This window comes from Pleurodeles waltl, chromosome 12 (assembly GCF_031143425.1).
Source record: "Pleurodeles waltl isolate 20211129_DDA chromosome 12, aPleWal1.hap1.20221129, whole genome shotgun sequence".
Taxonomy (NCBI): Eukaryota; Metazoa; Chordata; class Amphibia; order Caudata; family Salamandridae; genus Pleurodeles; species Pleurodeles waltl.
Window position 1 is genome coordinate 216549816 of NC_090451.1, and position 13040 is coordinate 216562855.

The window sequence follows — 13040 nt, forward strand, 5'->3', positions numbered from 1 at the left end:
AGTGTCACTGAAATTAAAAAGCCACCTAAAATAGATGATTCCTTTGATGCACTTCTTTTGAAAATCAGCTATTCACCTATTTTTGTGTAAGGAACTTTTTTTGTTTTAGGGAAGCACACTTTGGGATGGAGAATGTACCTTGATAGCACACGTTATGGAATTGCAGAAAGTAGTGCAACAGGAGAACGCCTCTTTGTCCGTTCTTCAAATGTGGTCCTGTATAAACACTGTCTTGTCCGTGGAGATTAAAATGGCAGTATTTCTGCAACACTGTTACACAAAAGGTCCTGCTTACTTCTTGAGGGATGGTCCCCACAGCATCTTACCAGTCACAAATTTCAGTCAGGGTCGTGTCTGATGCATGTTTGTTCTAAAGTGAAAGCTGTGGCTTCGCAAAGGCAATGTTAAAGCATTGGTCACAACCTTGTCTCATGTTATGCATCTATTCATGTGAGCATATATGTGAAATAGTCTATGGGTAAGCAGTTATCATGCGGGAGGAATCAACTGTTGGACTGTGCAAAGAGATTTGTAGAGTAGACAACTATCTAAAATACTGTAGGATGCGCCTGATATCTGTACTGTCATCTTAAAAGCAGTGTCTGAAATTTCAGCACTTATACACCACCTCTAATTTCAAATTATGTTTAATATATGTACAAGGGTAGCTTGGTGAGTCTCCACGGATTCTTCGCCTGTTCTATGGTGGTGATGTCTAAATCAACTAGCTACACAGAATCCCTTACATCATTGACACAAGCAAACAACTTGCTGCTGGTTACTGTACTTGATATGCAGTTTGTAATTGTCTGATTTTGCAGTCTTTTACTTTTGTAGACTGCTTTATTGCACATCTCTGTATGTACACTGTTTGCACTGGCATTCGCCTCCCTCACAGTTTTGGCTTTTGACCATTCCGCAAGTGCTATTTATGTGAATTTTTCAATAATTGTAAATATACGTGTATTTGAATTTTGGTATTTGGGTTCATGACTTACGTATTTAGAAGTTAACCATTATATCTACATATTTAAGGCAACACAGTGATTACCCAAATTGGATACTGTTTATATTTTTTTCGTTAGCAGCCAGTTAAACGAGAGGGAGTCAGACAAAAGCCATTGGTAAATTTGATGTACTCCAGTTTAATAAGTGGTTACTGCCAACCCCTAAGTAGATGGTACATTGGATCACTATTTTTCCCATTATAATAGGGAAATATGTAAAGTTCTATATCTCAGTTGATTGTACAGTAGAAAGGTATCAAGTTTTGCATAGTCAGCTGTTTGCATTGTGAGAATCCAGCAGCTTACTTTCATATTCAGACAGAGTTCTTTGTTTGCTCTATATGTTTGTTTCTTAACATGGTCCATGCCATACAATTCAAATGTTCTACCTTCTTGGCGGCATGGTTGTGTTGGTCGAATAGGGAGCGCGCACAATGCAAACTCTGCAGTGCTCATTGAAGTTCTTGTATTCTTATGTTTAGAGCTCATTGGTATGCCTGTCATGATTCTTTTACACAAGCAGTAGGTGATCAGGGTAGTTTTTAGGACTGGGTGGAGTAGGGTTCAGGGTGGGGGCAAGGGGGTTCGCTTCAATTTTAGGACAGCGCAGGGTGGTTTTGAGGGTTCAGGGCAGGGGTGGGAGGTGGTGGTAGTTTTTAGGGTAGGCTAGGTTTTAGGGTTCAGGGCAGGGGTAGGGTAGTTTTTAGGACAGAGCAGGGTAGGTTTTAGGGTTGAGGGCGAGGTCCGGGGGTCGGGTAGTTTTAAGGTCTGGGCAGGGTTACTTTTAGGGCTCAGGATGAGGGGGTGTAGGGCTCAGGGCAGGGGGTGGAAAGGGCAGTTTTAAGGGCTGATGTAGTGTGGATTGCAGAGTATGATATCAGGTGTAAGGGGGCAGGGCGGGGACAATTTACCACGCATGTTCATTACCAAACATGCTTTTACAATGCAATTTGTTGTAAAGGCATGCGTGGCAAAGGCATGCATGGTAAAGACGCAGAGGTTGTTGTCACAGCTTCTTTAAGGCATTTGTGGTTCAGGCTTGCGTGAATCCATCATACAACCTTAACCTCGGTGAATCACTAAGCGATAGAGAGTCTAGCATAGGATGTTATAATTTTGCGCAGGTATAGACCAATAGCAATGGCTACATCCTGACGCCAGAAGCTGCATCTACCGTATCCCATATTTTTTAAAAACAGGTTGGAGAATCTTCTTCCTTTCCTCAAGGAAGAATACACAGTCAATCAGTAAGTGGCTCACTGAGTACTTCCCACCCAACTTACAATGACACAGATCATGGATCTCAGCTATTCTTATTTTTAGCCTTGTCGTCCGCCATCCAGGTTCAATTCCAACCCTCAGCCGTAGGATTTCATTTCACAGAAACGTATCCGGATTAAGGTCCATACTATCATGGGAAATGAGCAAGGGAGCAACTGAGTTCTTGTTCTTGAGATACTGACGGTCCTCCCTGCAGCTAGTTTCGACAGACATCACCTGAGAGTACACTTTATTTGACTAATTTGTATTGCTTCGCCTACCTCAAGGCTAATGTCAGGAACTCCCAGGTGCTTCAACATTGCTGTCACTGGAGAAGATCGACATTAACTCAAGTAAAATTAGCACCAATAGTTTATCCCCTCAGACTTCATTTTTAATCAAAAAATTTAAGTGCAAGGCTCTTGCATCCATCAGAGCACTCCAGGCTAAAGTTCTCAATTCCAGCCTTACAGCTTGGGTAATCACATTTTTAGGTAGATCAAGGAGAAATTTCAAGGAGCTACTTTCTAAGCCTTCCCATGAGACTTATCTATTTATTGCCAGCCCCTCCACTCCATATAGAGTCGGGCGGATATGTTTAACCTATATCACTTTAGTTAATGGCTCAAAGGTATAGCTACTGTTTCTACGACCAAACCTTTTCAAGCCATTTACTTCTGTTGATAATACAAGTCTCCAGAAGGCCATATGTTTATCCCAAATCAGATCATCTGAAAAAATGATACTCAGACAGCTCATTCCCTAAAAACCAAGTAAATGTATTTTTCGTTTTTCGCCCGATAGGCGTGAGATCCTTCACCACCAGATCATCCACATACATAAGGCAGCTAATATGCCTGCTCCCAATCTCCGGGGCAAAACTATGAGTGGCACTTAACATCTGGGGAAGGTCCACAATAAACAGCAGGGGTACTAAAACACACCCCTGACATAAGCCATTCTCTACCGGGATTTTCCTCATCAGGCTACCTAACGGTCCAGGTTGATCAGAACCCAAATATTGTTATGAAGCTTCATCAGAAGACCTAACAGGGACTCAGATAAATTACACTGGTGGAATTTTTGCCTGATCACCTACTGCTCTGTCCACCCTGTCAAATGCTACTCAGAAGTCAATGAAGCAGCAGCAAAAGCCACCTGCCAATTCCACTGACCTTCGAGCGAGTACCCCCAGCGTGAAACTGTGGTCCATAGTTGAGTGCTTTGATATAAAACCTCCTTGCTTCACAGAGATCCGTCCAGTTTTGAAAGCCCAGGCAGTTAAATACTTCAACAGTGTTAGAGCAAAAGGTTTGGATAGTATATTTGGCCGGGAGATCAAGCGATAATTAGCAGGCTGGTCCATTTTGCCTTTTTTATGAATGGGCTTCACTATGGCTCCTTTCCATGAATCCTGGAGGGAACCTGTATACGTTACTCATTTGTAAAACCCACTCAGGACCACCTGCCCTAGTGGCTTTCATATTACGAATTACTTCAGACAGCATTGCTGCCGTCTAAGTGTTTGCAATTGCCTCTCCATCAACTTGGGGACTGGCCGGAGTCGCTAGCAAATTCTCCGAATTTCCACCACTATAAGGTGAGTAAATAAAAGTTTACTAATCGTACTCATATATCTGGACCGCAAGGGAAGATGGTGATGATAGGGTTACAGAATTCACCAGCCACCAGAAGTTCTTACTATCTCTTATCCAAAATGGCAGCTACCATTAGTTTCAAAATTTGACTTGTAAAACTCCCTCTTTGTGGGCACATAAATTTCAATGAGCAATTTTCAAAGCCTCCATTGCTGCTCCTAAGCTGGCATTACTTAGCTTTAAGTTAAAGTGCTGGTGACTACCATTCACCCCTCTACTACCCTTCCAACAATCGTAATCATACCAGCTATTAAACAAGCAAGGACCCATACACAGGTAGTTTGCAGCTTCGTTAACTTCCTCCCATAATGAATGTGGCGACCTTGCATGTCTTTAAAGGAATGGTTCTCCACTCCCCCAGCGGGTATACCCCTGGCATGTGTGGCCATCATTCCTCCTGTGCTCATCGAATCCGGGAGGTGGGACAGATTTTGATTTCTCATATTTGGGGCTCTGTCATTTTGGAAAGTGATAGTAACTATTCTTTTGTAGGACCCATCACTTTCCCACCGACTCCTTCCAACACCTATTCTCTGTCCTACACTCAGGACCCTAGAAAAAGTAACCTGATTATGTTTTAACCCTCCACATTCACATAGAAATGGGGTTGCACACTGGGAGCAAACCTCCCTGGTTTGCCGACTGCCTACTGCTTTAACACAATTCCTTCAGAGAGACAGTAGTCATTTGCTACCAAGGCTGGACCAGAAGCTTCCACTAAGCTCTGTCTCAACTTAACAACCTTGACCTATTAAGGGGTCGACTGGCTGAGTGCTGTTGCATTGTCTCTTTTAAAATAACTGCTGCAGCTCCCTAGGTTTAGGGTTGCCTCCTCCTTCAACTGAAGGAGTCATTTTTAAAACAGCCTTGGTTTCTCCTTGTAGCCGGTTGTCGATAAACCCGGCTCAGGACGCCTCCGATTGGCGCTGCCCGCGCGGCGTTTACAGAGAAGACGACGGCTTGCCCTGTTTCCTGGATGACGAGGCCGAAATCACCCTTGAGAACCCAGACATCCGGGTTCCCGCGGGAACAAAAAGAGAGGACGGACTGCAAGGAGAGGTGGTGGAAGAGGACGCGGAAGAACCAGGAAGGGAGGAAAACGGCGAAAGCACCGAAGACCGGGAGGAGAAAGAGGACGCCGACAGGAGACACGGGAACAGCGAGGTTCCGAGAGGAGCAGCCGAGCAAGGAAGGAAGGAGGAGAACGGAGACACGCTTACAGCCCGCCACGCCCCAGGAGGGACGTGGCTGACGAAGGTACGGTCCTTTTTAAAGGACAGCCTTAATATAAACTGGGAGGGTAACAGCAGGAGGGGAGAGGGGAGGGACAGTGCAGGAGGAGGGAGGAGAACAGCTTGGAGGGAACAGGGAGGTGATGAGGAGGAGTAAAGACAGGAGCTAGAAAATATACAAACTCCACTTATAGAAACAGTACCCTAAAGAGCACCTAACTCAAGTTCATATTCACGGTGAACCACCCAGAGGTGACTTTACACACTCTCGCTCTTATCCTACCACCTACGCACCCGGGAGCTATCTCTCTCTCTCTCTCTCTCTCTCTCCCTCCTATCTACCCTGCTAGGATCTGGTAACATATATGACCCTGTCTTACCTTCCATTTCGTTCCTTTTCCGGTGCGACGGGGAGAACGGCAGACCATCTTCGCCGGTCAAGAGGGAACCTAGGAGGAAAAGACAGGAAGGACACTTTATAAGAAGAAGGACATCACCCCGCACTCTTGATAAAGTAAAAGACTATAACGAACTATAAATAAATTCACGCTATCATCCCACTCGAGCCTCAGAGCCCTTATTATCACCTGACCCACTGTTACAATGGTGTCAGAAGTGGGATTTTGAAAGGTGATAAAAGGATACACGAAACCAGGAAGCATGGGGGAGAAACCTACACTGGAGGACATGATACAGCAACTAGCTGAAGGACAAAGACACCTTCAGCTAGTATGGGAGGCACATCAGAGAGAGGCGAAGGAAGACCGGGAAGCTTTACAGAGTGCACTAAAGAGCCAAGCCACCATCATGGCCAATAACCAATTAGTGCACGAGACGGACCTCCAAAAGCTTACGGATACCATAGCAGCTAGTAAGGTCCACCCCAATGTACCTAGCTCTGTGCTGCAGAAATTCCAAGACGGTGAGGACCCTGACGCTTTCTTCACTAACTTTGAACGAGTGGCCTCCTCTGCTCAGTGGCCAGAAGAGCGCTGGCGCCAGTATATCGCACCTCTTTTAACTTGTATCCTACAAACGGCATATCAAGCCGCCAACCCGGGTGGCACCACACCCTAAAAAGAGATCAAACGAAGTATACTAGAGCGAGTAGGTCATGACTCTGAGTATTATCGCCTACGCTTTCGAAAGATCAAGTGGGGACAGACCGAGGATCCACTGACTTTTTATTTTAAAGTCAAAGACCTCGGGCTGAAGTGGTCGGGACCTCTAGGAACTGAGAGGGAGGATATCATAAAGGCAGTAATATTGGAACAATATTTGGAGTCTCTTCCCTCATCCACTCGGAGTTGGATAAGACAGCACCCGAATGTGAACACAGATATGGCTGTGGACTTAGCTTGTGCCTACCACAGATCGGTCGACTTCAAGAACCCTACCCCTAAGATATCGACAAAACCGACTGTTGTCCCGTTCAGGAACTTTTCTCGGAAAACCCCAGAGGAGACAGGGCCTTCCTGAATTGGGGAAAACCCACCTATGCAGCAACCACAGTGTTACAGCTGTGGTGAGTGGGGCCATATAGCGAGACTGTGCCCTAGAAAAGGGGACCGAATGGAACCCATGGGAATTGGGGTCACTAGGGGGAGGGTCTTGTGTACCGGTGGGGGAAATCCTAAGTACAAACAAGCCATTAAAGTGAATGGGAAGGTACTCCTAGCTCTCCTAGATTCAGGGTGCAGCCAATCTGTGGTGCGAGCAGATATACTAAAACCTTCAGACCAAAACACCAATCAATGGGTCTCAATCTGTTGTATACACGGGGACAAACATAACTACCCCTTGGCACTTGTGCACATAAAGTGGGAAGAGAACCAGGATCTCCTAACGGTTGGGGTTATGGACCGATTAGTGGAGGAGTGTATTCTGGGAACGGACTATATACGGTTCCCTGAGCTTTTAGACAGGGTAAAATCCCGGACCCTGTCCACAGACTGGTGAACAGAAGCACCATTTCATGATAGTCACATCGAAAATAACCCATGTCGCACCCGACTTACTAGACGAGAAAAGAGACAAGCCAAACAGCAATATCAGGCCACTGGAAAAGGAAAGGTCGTAGAGAGAGTGGTGGCCAATACTACAGTTCCTTCCCCGTCATTTTGAGCCAGTCAACGAGAAGACCCGACATTATGTCATGCTTGGAGGACAGCAAAATCTGAGTCCACTAATGAGGTGGGTCCCTACTTTCTTATCCAAAATAATCTCCTTTATAGGGTCGTAAAGTCTAACAACATTGAGAAAAGACAACTAGTGGTACCAGAACCTTATCGCTTACAAGTCCTCTTTTTGGCACACAACCAACCAGGTGGGGGACATTATGGTAGAGAAAAGACCGAGGAATACCTATTCAGGAGATTTTATTGGCCCGGGGTCTATGCTCACCTCAGACAATACTGTGCACAATGCCCTCAGTGTCAACTGATAGATCCGGGACCCCACAGGAAAGCGCCCCTTCAACCTCTTCCTATCATTGAGGTTCCCTTCTCCCGGATCGGTATGGACCTGGTAGGTCCCCTTTTGCCCTCCACAAAGGGATATACATATATATTAGTGTTAGTTGATTATGCTACAAGGTATCCCGAAGCAATACCCCTTTCTAGCATGACCTCTAAAACAGTGGCCCAAGCTATGATCACTTTCTTTTCTAGGATTGGATTTCCTCAGGAAATCCTGACTGATCAGGGAACGCCCTTTATGTCCTCACTGATTAATAATATATGCAAGATCCTTGGGATCAAGCAACTAAAAACCTCGGTTTATCACCCCAGACAGACGGATTAGTTGAACGCTACAACCGTACTATAAAGACACTACTACGGAAAACAGTCTCTGAATCGGGACGGGATTGGGATCAAAAGCTCCCTCTGGTCCTATATGCCATAAGGACACACGAGCAGGCTTCAACAGGACACAGCCCCTTTGAACTGGTCTTCTGTAGACAACCCCGCAGCCTATTAGATATGGCAGCGGAATTGTTGGAAGAAGAAGGCGGGGAGGAAAGACCTCTGTTACAATATATACATAACTTGAAAACTCACCTACAGTCCGTGTGGGAAGATGTCCGTAAACACTTAGAAAAGTACCAAATGAACCAAAAGAGATATTATGATCAAGGAACGAAAACCCGGTCTTTTCAACCGAATGATAGGGTCCTGATATTAAGACCCTGCCCCGATAACAAACTCTTAGCCAGGTGGCAAGGTCCGTACACTATCTTAAAAATCATATCCCTGGTTACTTACCTGATAGAACTGTCCCAACACCCCAAAAGAACACAAATTTACCACGTCAACCTGTTAAAAAAATGGGAAGAACCCACTGGGACCCCAACACCATCGGCTACAGGTTTCTTAGTAACCCCTGGAAAACCCCTAGGCATAGAATTATATCCTACAAAACCAGAAGAGATGGTGGAAACTCCCCATATCAATATCGATCTTACAGAGGGTCAGAAGATCCAGCTTGAGGGCTTATTAAAAACTCATCAACAGTTCTTCTCAGGAAGTCCAGGAAAAAACAATTTAATCCAGCACCACATAAAAACCCCTGAGGGAAAAGTAATAAGATTACGACCCTACCGTATTCCTGAAGCCCGTAGACACTTAATTGAGGAAGAAGTTAAAAAAATGCTGAAACTAAACGTTATAGAACCTTCAAATAGCCCGTGGTGCTCCCCAGTAGTTATAGTGCCAAAACCTGACGGGTCCATCCGTTTTTGTATCGACTTCCGCCGAATGAATGAAATATCCCGATTTGACACCTATCCCATACCCCGGGTTGACGACTTATTAGAGAAATTGGGAAAAGCTCGGTATATGTCGACCCTAGACCTCACAAAGGGATATTGGCAAATACCACTCGCGCCCGCGGATAAAGAAAAAACTGCATTTTCCACACAGTCAGGGCTGTACCACTTTACAGTTCTCCCTTTTGGTCTACACGGGGCTCCAGCCACGTTCCAAAGATTGATGGACCACCTCTTAAAACCCTTCCAATCTTTCGCTGCCGCATATTTAGACGATATTGTGGTATTCAGCAATACGTGGGATGATCATCTAAAGCACCTCCATGAAATATTCCACACCTTGCACCAGGCCGGTCTCACGGCCAATCCTAAGAAATGCAATCTGGGGAACGATCACATTGCATACCTGGGATATTTCATAGGGAAAGGCCAGCTACGTCCACAGAAAAGCAAGGTTGAAGCCATCCAACAGGTTCCCATACCCACTACCAAAAAAGGGCTTCGCTCCTTCTTGGGGTTAGTGGGGTATTATTGTTGCTTTATACCACAATATTCTACTTTAGCCGCCCCCCTCACTGATCTCCTCAAGAAACACTTCCCATCAAAATTGCCATCCCTATCAGATACACAATTATCCAGTTTCCACCAATTGAAGACTTGCCTCACCACAGAGCCAGTCTTACAGTGTCCTGACTTTTCCAAGACTTTCCATCTCCACACGGATGCTTCCGATGTAGGGTTAGGGGCTGTACTCTCACAACCCGACGAGGAGGGACGTGACCACCCTATTGTTTACATAAGTAGAAAATTGCTTCCCAGGGAATGCAATTATCCCATTATCGAACGAGAATGCTTAGCTATTAAGTGGGCAGTAGACAACCTGAAGCATTATTTACTGGGCCGCCCTTTTGTGCTTTTTACGGACTATGCTCCCTTGACTTGGTTAGCTTCTCATAAGTATTCCAACTCTCGAATACTTCGTTGGTTTATGGAACTCCAGCCCTTTTCCTTTCAGATCCGACATATTCCGGGTACTCTGCAAGGCCCCGCGGACTTTCTGTCTCGTTTTCCGGATCCGGCGGTACTATATCAGTCCCGATCTTGGGATGGGGTGTGTAGCCGGTTGTCGATAAACCCGGCTCAGGACGCCTCCGATTGGCGCTGCCCGCGCGGCGTCCACAGAGAAGACAACGGCTTGTCCCGTTTCCTGGACGACGAGGCCGGAATCACCCTCGAGAACCCGGACATCCGGGTTCCCGCAGGAACAAAAAGAGAGGACGGACTGCAAGGAGGGGTGGTGGAAGAGGACGCTGAAGAACCAGGAAGGGAGGAAAACGCCGAAAGCACCGAAGACCTGGAGGAGAAAGAGGATGCCGACAGGAGACACGGGAACAGCGAGGTTCCCAGAGGAGCAGCCGAGCAAGGAAGGAAGGAGAAGAACGGAGACGCGCTTACAGCCCGCCACGCCCCAGGAGGGACGTGGCTGACGAAGGTACGGTCCTTTTTAAAGGACAGCCTTAATATAAACCAGGAGGGTAACGGCAGGATGGGAGAGGGGAGGAACAGTGCAGGAGGAGGGAGGAGAACAGCTTGGAGGGAACAGGGAGGTGATGAGGAGGAGTAAAGACAGGAACTAGAAAATATACAAACTTCACTTATAGAAACAGTACCCTAAAGAGCACCTAACTCAAGTTCATATTTACGGTGAACCACCCAGAGGTGACTTTACACACTCTCGCTCTTATCATACCACCTACGCACCCGGGAGCTATCTCTCTCTCTCTCCCTCCTATCTACCCTGGTAGGATCTGGTAACATATATGACCCTGTCTTACCTTCCATTTCGTTCCTTTTCCGGTGCGATGGAGAGAACGGCAGACCATCTTCGCCGGTCAAGAGGTAACCTAGGAGGAAAAGACAGGAAGGACACTTTATAAGAAGAAGGACATTACCCCACACTGTTGATAAAGTAAAAGACTATAACGAACTATAAATAAATTCACACTATCACCCCACTCGAGCCTCAGAGTCCTTATTATCACCTCACCCATTGTTACACTCCTTTATCAGGATAACAACTATGAAATGCAGAGCTGGAAGTTGGTCTGCCTTTAGAGCTTTTACCCCCAGAGACCCCTTTTACTACAGTTAAACATTCCTTGATTTTCCCTTTCCCTGGTAATCTCCTCAACCTCCCTATGTGTTTCTTATTAGACCTCCCCTTGGCTACTGGCATCTTACTTATCACAGGGGTCACCACTGGGCTTGAAGACTCAAGAGGTTGTCTGAAAGATCCTTCCCCCTGCAACTTCAGTCGACCCACATGTTTTCTGCTTCCCCGCCTTCTGGGAACCCTCTTCCGGCCTGAATCTGACAGCAGAGTGAGACTAAACTTAGACAGGACTCTTTTTCCCCAAAAGCAGTCCCCTTTTTCAAGACTAAGTAAGGGTATATTGAAATATATGTCCCATGATTTGCAGTGCAGTCAGTAGAAGGCATCATCTCTTGGGGGGCAGAAAGAAGACCTATCTCCGGGATAGCCCCTTTTGATCTCTCTCCCAGAGTAGCATCTTTGGCCCCATCCTTTACTGATTTACCGATAGTTTTGAGAAGTTGGATAAGCTTAACATTTTGGGTTTTGTTCAAAACAAGAGCCTTTAACATTCCCTGACAGGAGATTTGCAAAAGGGAGAGCAGGTTCAGCATTGACAAATAGTGAGCAAAGTCAGACACATTCCCCAGGGAGTTAGTCTTGTTGGTTTGTACATGCTTATCACCTACACCCCCCTTGCTGATCCGGCAGCCAATTCTTCATACCCAGTAAAGGGTATTCGTTCAGTTTGTGCACTGCAACATGGTTTGGTAGGGCTGCACCAGGCCCTACTCCCCTCTTGGCTATTGGCAAGGATGAAGACATTCGAGGTCTAGCTCCTGACTGCCCCCCCGGCCTTGAAACCCCTCCATCAATTTCGATACATTTGATAGCTCCTGCTCGCCTAAGCCTTTTCTGACACATTCAAACGCAAGTTGGGAATACTCTACATCAATCTCTTTGTCATAGGGGATACTTAATTGAGCAGTGTCAGGGACCAAGTCAACTGAGCTGGACGTTAAGTTTACAAGGTTTCTGTGCTGGACGAGATTATTCACTGGAGGGCGTCACCCCTATTTTGAAATACACATTGGGGTACCCACTGCAGGTCATCAGCAAGAGGTGTCGTAGTTACTACCAGCTCCTACTTTCCTTTGACCTTTGGTAGAACACCACCTGCCCCGCTATGACCCATAGGATAGTCTACTTCCAACTGCACAGTCACTGTCTCGGCGGAGATGGAAAACTCTCCCGTGAGGATTTCAAACTCTAATTCCACTTTCCAGTCCACCTGCTGTTTGAGACCCTTAAATACTAACAAGGTAATTCCCATCATCGACATTGGTTTTGTCCAATCTCAAGTTACTCGCCCACTCACTCAGCTCAGAAAATTGACTTTTTGCTTCAAAATGTTTTTTGACGAAGTCTCATAGAGAGGAAGGCAACCCAGCAACTGTCCTGATAGACTGTGTAGACTTCTGTCTATGCCTTACAGCTTGAATCCCTTTTATCTCAGGGAGTTGAGCTGGAAGTGACTCAGTAATAGTTATACTTGTCGGCGGCTCATATGTGGGCTGCATCATTGACTCCATTGTATGCTCTGTAGACCCATCCCGCAGGTCTCGATTTATCCAAGAGGACAAGACACCATAGGACCCTCAAGAATGGCCGGAAGGGTTGCTGATGGGGTCACAGTGGTCAGGCCCTGATTAAGCAGGGTGCTGCATCTCCCGGGTAATCCCCATTTACTTATTCTGTAATGCTGTCATCTAACCAAACTTCTCCACTATTTTTAGAGATGGGTGGGGTTCGAGAGTGTGAAACATTAGTACCCCCAGCGGATTCTCTTAGGCAGCCCATTGTAGTGAGTCCCCCCAAAAGAGATACCTCAACTTGCTCCTGGGCTGGCTCAACATAAGCATATGAGGCTGAAGGGGAGGGCTCCACAAGGGTCCTGATGATGCACCATGCCTGACTCCAAGGCACTCTTTAATCAGCGCTGATTGGGCCCGTCAACCTCAGTCC